Here is a 7649-nt window from a genome sequence, read left to right on the forward strand (position 1 = left end):
CTGGAGAAGGAAATGGCAACCCACTGCAGTGTTGTTGTCTGGAGAATCCCAGGGACGGGGGAGCCTGGTGGGCTGCCGTCTATGGGGTCATATAGAGTTGGACACGACTGAAGTGACTTAGCAGGAGCAGATGCAACAAAACAGCAGATGAAAAAGTATTAAGCAGAAATTTGAGCATAGTCTGCTTATTTAACTTATATACAGAGTACATCATGAGAAACGCTGGGCTGGAAGAAGCACAAGCTGGAATCAAGATTGCCGGGAGAAATATCAATAACCTCAGATATGCAGATGATACCACCCTTATGGCAGAAAGTGAAGAGGAACTAAAAAGCCTCTTGATAAGAGTGAAAGAGGAGAGTGAAAAATTTGGCTTAAAGCTCAACATTCAGAAAACGAAGATCATGGCATCTGGTCCCATCACTTCATGGCAAATAGATGGGAAACAGTGGAAACAGGGTCAGACTTTATTTTGGGGGGATCCAAATTCACTGCAGAAGGTGATTGTAGCCATGAAATTAAAAGATGCTTACTCCTTGGAAGGAAAGTTATGACCAACCTAGATAACATATTCAAAAGCAGAAACATCACTTTGCCGACAAAGGTCCGTCTAGTCAAGGCTATGGTTTTTTCAGTGGTCATGTATAGATATGAGAGTTGGACTGTGAAGAAAGCTGAGTGCCAAAGAATTGATGCTTTTGAACTGTGGTGTTGGAGAAGATGCTTGAGAGTCCCTTGGACTGAAGGAAATCCAACCAGTCCATTATAAAGGAAATCATTCCTGGGTGTTCACTGGAAAGACTGATGCTAAAGCTGAAACTCCAATACTTTGGCCACCACATGAGAAGAGTTGACTCATTGCAAAAGACTCTGATGCTGGGAGGGATTGGGGGCAGGAGGAGAAGGGGACGACAGAGGATGAGATGGCTGGATGGCATCACCAACTCGATGGACATGAGTTTGAGTGAACTCCGGGAATTGGTGATGGACAGGGAAGCCTGGCATGCTGTGATTCATGGGGTCGCAAAGAGTCAGACTTGACTGAGCGACTGAACTGAACTGAACTGTATCAACAAATGTAACCTAACTGACTATATTTAAAAATAACGTCACAAGAAATACATAGCATGTATCACTGCACCATTTATTAAAATTGATCATATGCTAAGTCCATAAAAGAGCAAATGCCAGAGGAAATAAACTATGTAAGCTGTGATCAGTTTACTTAAACAAGACATCAGTGACAACCAGCTATTTTATTTAAAACTCTCAAAGTTCTAGAAATTAGGTAATATTCATTCATTAAATAAGAAATAAAAATAAAAATTTGAATTATAAGAAATATTTCATATCAATTTTGTGATGCTATTACAATCTATACAAAGTTATTTTTGAATGCATATATTAGAAAAGAACAAAGCTGATAATAAATTATTTATTTCAAGTAGTCAGATATACACCACAACTTAAAAGAAGGAAATAAATAATAAAATTAAAGTAAACATTGATGAAATAGAGACCATTTTCCAACAGAGTGAATAAGGAAGACTTTGAAAATACTAAGAATTATTAAACAGTTGGCATGGCTGATCCAGATAGAGGGAAAACATCACCAGCAGTCTTCATCAGCAGTGAAAAAGGGTCTGATAGATTCTGTAAATATTCTGAAATTAATTTGAAGATTCATCATTACAACATTAAGTTTGAAAACCTGAGAATTAGTTATTTCCTTAGAAATTTGCAAGTTGCCCAAACTGAAATTTTGGTAAAACTAAAGGTTTTAAGTCCTTTAACTGGGGGATAGAAATAGGTAAACAAGCCACAAATCTTAATTGCCTCTGTTAGCAGAATCACAGAGCAAGTTGAGTGTGTCCTCCCAGGTCTTCTATGTAGAGCTGACAATATTGATTAGGGAGGGGAGGGAAGTCCATCTGGCTAGACTCAGAAAATTCTGAAAATCTTGAACCTCTGAATTGCACTGAGCTTAACTGGTGGTTCAGATGGTTAAAAAATCACCCACAATTCAGAAGACTGGGTTCTATCCCTGGATCGGGAAAATCCCCTGGAGGAGGGAATGGCAACCCACTCTAGTATTCTCGGTGGGGGAACTCCATGGACAGAGGAGTTCACCTCTTTTTGGAGGTAAAGACCATATGTTGTTGTTGTTTGGTCATTAAGTCATGTACAACTCTATGATTCCATAGCCAATAGTCCCCTAGGCTCCTCTGTCCATGGGATTTCCCAGGCAAGAACACTAGAATGGGTTACCCTTTCCTTCTCCAGGGGATCTTCCCAGGCCACAGACCAAATCCAGGTCTCCTGCATTGGCAAGTGGATTCTTTATCACTGAGCCACTGGGGAAATTCTAAAGGCCTTATTGTTGTCCTTGTTCAGTTGCTCACTCGTGTCCGACTATTTGCAACCTCATGGACTGCAGCACGCCAGCCTACCCTGTCCTTCACCATCTTCCAGAGTTTGCTCAAATTCATGTCCATTGAGTTGGTGATGCCCTCCAACCATCTTGTTCTCTGTCATCCTCTTCTCCTCTTACCTTCAATCTTTTCCAGTATCAAGGTCTTTTCCAGTGAGTTGGCTCTTTGCATCAGGAGCTTCAGCTTCAGCATCAGTGCATACTCAATATTGATTTCTCTTAGGATTGATTGGTTTGATTTTCTTGCAGTCCAAGGGACTCTCAAGAGTATTCTCCAACATCACAGTTCAAAAGCATCAATTCTTTGGTGCTCAGTCTTCTTTATGGTCCAACTCTCACATCCAAATGTGACTACTGGAAAAACCACAGCTTTGACTATATGGATCTTTGTCAGCAAAGTAATGTCTCTGCTTTTTATGTCGTCTAGGTTTGTCATTGCTTTTCTTCCAGGAGCAAGCATCCTTTAATTTCATGGCCACAGTCACAATCTGCAGTGATTTTGGAGCCCAAAGAAAGTCTGTCACTGTTTCCATTTTTCCCCTTCATTTTGTCATGAAGTGATGGGACTGGATGCCATGATTTCAGTTTTTTGAATGTTGAGTTTTAAGCCAACTTTTTCACTCTTCTCTTTCACCTTCATTAAGAGGCTCTATATGAATCAGTTTCTTGCAAAAGCAAGCCCATCCTCCTCAAGGTTCATAATCAGTCTGTTTTGTTGACTTCAGCTCGATAACCACAATCAGAGATATTGCCAGGGAAACACACACAAAATAATTACAAAATCTCGACAATTTAAGCTGGATATGTAAGAGCAATGTATGGAATGTGTTTGAAGGCCGTAAAATCCAAAACAATGGAATATAAAGTAGGTTCACATTGCATTTGATGATCAAAATGTCCTTATTTGAGTTTCTAGGCTTTGTGTGCTCTAGCTAAAGAAAGAGAAACTGCTTGGAAAAGGAATTCACAGATACCAACTACCGGCTAATTCATAGTTCTAGAAATCAGAAGTGAAGTCGCTCAGTCATGTCCGACTCTTTGTGACCCCATGGACGATAGCCTACCAGGCTCCTCTGTCCATAGGATTTTCCAGGCAAGAGTACTGAAGTGGGTTGCCATTTCCTTCTCCAGGGGATCTTCCCGACCCAGGGATTGAACCTGGGTCTTCTGCGTTGCAGGCAGACACTTTACCATCTGAGCTACCAGGGAATCCCAACAAGTCCATATTTTTAAGTATGTATTTTTATATATTAACCAATCCCTCCCTATTTTTTCTACTTACTTTACTATTTTAACAACAATGAATAATGGTGGTGGTATTTAATTTTATAACCAGGCTTGTCTGGTGTCTGAGTGGTAAAGAATCCACCTACCAATGCAGGGACGTGGGTTTGATCCTGGGACAGGAAGATCCCCTGGAGGAGGGCATGGCAACCCACTCCAGTATTCTTGCCTGGGAAATCCCATGGACAGAGGATCCTGGAGGGCTACAGTCCATGGGGTTGCAAAGAGTTGGACATGACTGATGAGACTTAGCAATTTTCTAATAAAATAAGAACTGTTTAAGTGTTAGATATACATATATAAAAATATTCATGAATCTATATATATAATATATAAATACTGTGTATTGTATTATAAACACTGTATAGCATTTGTTAAACAAATACTAATTCCTTAACAAATTAAAAGGTATCCCAATAAAGCACAGGATTATTTCACTGAATACTCTCTGAATGGACATTTACTGAATTTCCTACTTCTTAGGTATTTCAACTTACGCTGCATATTCTGTAAGAGTTTAGCCTCCTGGGACAAAGAATAGCAAGCATTCCACTCTCACGTGAGGTTGTCTTGATATACAATATTTAAGTTATAGCTAAATTATACTACTGATGAGGATCCCTTAGGGGTAATTTCAATTTTTGCTTTATCTTACTATTTCCTTCTTTATTGACAGAGTTTGAAGGCTGGGAACAACTGATTGAAAAAGGCATTTTCGCTAACTTTTACTTAGATGCTTTGTTGAACCCAGTTTAAGTCCTGTTTACGTTGCAAATCTGAACCAGAAGACTCCACCAGACTGGAACTTCCTGACGCAGTAAGCATCAGGTAGCTCTCTGCCTTGCTTTCAGCACATCAGTACTCCATATGCTTTAAGAATGTCACTGAAATCTGGCAGCAATTTTGAAAGGCTCTTGACATGTTGTTTGGTGTCGTTCTCCAGTAGGAAGTGCCTGGGGTTGTGGCTGAAAGAAGGGGGAGACTGTGGCAATGAAGAAACACAAAAGCCTAACAAAAATGACTGGAATATGTAAAAGGTTTCTAGAAAGTAACAGATGTAGATACTTTATGGCGAGGAGTGGGATGGAGAGAGAAAGAGAAGAGAGCTCATAGAACACAAGAATCCCCAAATAACTGTTGATTGGATGCTCTTTAAATTCAACTGAAAAACAAAATGCCACATTTCAGACTGGCATATTAAACTGTGAGGTTCGTTCTCTTAGAAACCTTTTGAAAATTCAACTGGAAAACAGTGTAGAAAATGTGCCGGCCAAACCACTGACTTGCATGTCGTCAGTGACTTGAAATAGGTGGAGTGACTTGAAATGCCATCCTTCTCCATCACCTGCACTGTTGGCTCATTTGCAAGGACCTCAGTTCTCTATCCCATTTAGCCATCCTCAATAGCACACGTGCCATGCCCTAGTGTATTTGAATAGTAGTTACTAGTATGTCTGTTGAGTCACTAGCCAAGTCGTTGGCTGTTTTGTCACCACTAAACACAGAGCAGAAATTGTTCTTTCAAATCAAGGTTAGGCAACTGCAGAGGGCTATTGGTTCAGCAATGAGATGTTTGCTAAGGGATTGTGATTACTGGGGCTGGAGGTGGGGAAGGATCCAAAGTTAAGTTACTGTTCATAAGCCCTGAAAACCATGGACCCTGGTTCTCTCCCGAAATGCTCTCCAATGACCATCAGCACTGGTGTAATGTCAGTATCTACTCTTTACCAATATTTTGAAAGGCTGGTCTTCAGTTACAAAATCTTATTCAAGATTCTGCATATCAAATTCTTTTCATGATAGGATGTTCTGTAAAGGTCAATATTTCTACATTATATGCTCATCAATATTTGCATGATTTATGCCAGGCCATTGCCTAGGTATTTATTGATGCTTACACTCGCTTATTTTATTTGGATCATCAGTCTTGAATCTAGGCCTCTTTTTCAGTGTTATATTGTCCCCAGGATGTCATACAGATAATATAGCACATAGCCAATATTATTTTGTGGTTGTTGTTGATTTGCTCAGTTGTGTCTGACTCTTTTGCAACCCCATGGACTGGAGCCCACCAGGCCCCTCTATTCGTGGGATTTCCTAGGTACGAATACTAGAGTTGGTTGCTATTTCCTTCTCCAGGGCATCTTCCAGATCCAGGGATTGAACCCATGTCTCCTGCACTGAGAGCAGATTCTTCACCATTTGAGCCACCTGGGGAGCCCAGTCAGTATTATTACTATTTATTTGTATGGATTTGATCATCTTTGGGGAGGTGCAAACTTATGCATCATTTGTGTTTCCTTCTTGAAGCTTTTTATGAATGAATTCAAGTTTGGAATGCTAAAACTACTTAAATATATTTGAGTCTGACCAATCTTTCTTAACACACTAAGTTTGAATGTATGTGTACAGAGAGCAAGTAGTTATGAATACACACTGAGGAAAAGAAAATGGCATTTCACAAAAGTTTGCTATGCAAATAGAAAGGTCATTCTGGATGGAATTTCTATTAGTCTTTCACACCTTATTTCCAGGTTTCCATTTCCTTGACTAGGTTTCATCATCTGAGTTGGTAAGGCAGATCTCTCAGAAAAAAAAAAAAAAGAACAAAAAAAGTTTCTAGCAAGTGATTATAGATATTCACTTTTTAAAAAATATTAGAACTAAGGATATTGAAAGAATTAGATAGATAAAAATCAAGTAATATTGGTTTTCTTCAAGGAAAAAGCTGAATTTTACTTCAATCTAAGACTCCTAAAAGTCCCTTGGAAAGCAAGGAGATCAAACCAGTAAATCCTAAAGGAAATCAACCCTGAATATTCATTGGAAGGACTAATGCTAAAGCTGAAACTCCAATACTTTGGCCACCTGATGGGAAGAGCCAACTCATTGGAAAAAAACCTTGATGCTGGGAAAGATTGAGGGCAGGAGGAGAAGGGGGCAGCAGAGGATGAGTCGGTTGGATGGCATCACCAACTCAATGGACTTGAGTTGAGTAAACTCAGGGAAATTGTGAAGGACAGGGAAGTGGAGGTCTGGCATGCTGCAGTCCACGTGGCTGCAAAGAGTTGGACACAACCTAGCAACTGAGCAAGAACAAAGAAAGTAAGAATTTTATTTTAAACATAGCGTACAAACAAAGCATAATGTATATAGTCTTCAAAAATGGCATTTTTTTCTGGTAACTCCCAGAGTTAACTATGAAATGAATATGTGTTTTAAAATGCTGACTGCTATTATTGAGAAAATAGTATTCTAAATGGTCTTAGTGAAAAATTTGACTCAGTGATATGAGTTAACATAAAACACCGTATTCAAAAAGTACTATGATGTTGTAGCTGAGAGCAGAGGTTCCAGTTGAAAGTCAAAGCAACTGATATTTTATTAAAATGACTGTATATCACATGTCGGATAAAACAGAAGAATGGTTGTAAAATGTTTCGTACAAGAATTTGAAATTAAAGAGATGTCATTAATACTGGAATGAATAAGGAATACAAATTCAATGGAACTAAATAAATTTTTAAATATCTAAAATGATAAAATTATATTCAAATTTAGAAAATGCAGATCTGAAAGAGGGAATAAAATATGTCTATGCTAAAAACTTGCGAAGAGTGGTTAATATTAGATGACAATTATTATGATTTAGTTATGCAATAAATTGCCTCCACGTTTGTACTCCAGATTAGTGGGTTTTTTTTTTTTTTTTTGGCCATTCCATACCACATGTGGATTCTCAGTTCCCCGATCAAGAACTGAATCTGCACCCCCTACATTGGTAGTGTGGAGTTTTAGCCACTGGACTGCCAAGAAAGTCCCCCCAGGTCAGTTTTGAAGGTAAAAAGATGTGTAATGCATTTAACTTTTTTTTTATGCTTCCCTATAGAATGGACATCAATATTTCAACAGGTGATTCAATAGTCATTCCCAA

General features: G+C 38.9%; 1 non-coding gene across 1 annotated transcript; it reads right to left on the minus strand.

The window, feature by feature from the left end:
* Window positions 1–3568: 3568 nt before the first annotated feature.
* Window positions 3569–3640, minus strand: TRNAC-GCA (transfer RNA cysteine (anticodon GCA)). The gene has a single exon. It is a non-coding gene; the product is annotated as a tRNA-Cys (tRNA).
* Window positions 3641–7649: the final 4009 nt, after the last annotated feature.

The sequence above is a fragment of the Ovis aries genome, chromosome 3 (genome assembly GCF_016772045.2).
Source record: "Ovis aries strain OAR_USU_Benz2616 breed Rambouillet chromosome 3, ARS-UI_Ramb_v3.0, whole genome shotgun sequence".
Classification (NCBI taxonomy): domain Eukaryota; kingdom Metazoa; phylum Chordata; class Mammalia; order Artiodactyla; family Bovidae; genus Ovis; species Ovis aries.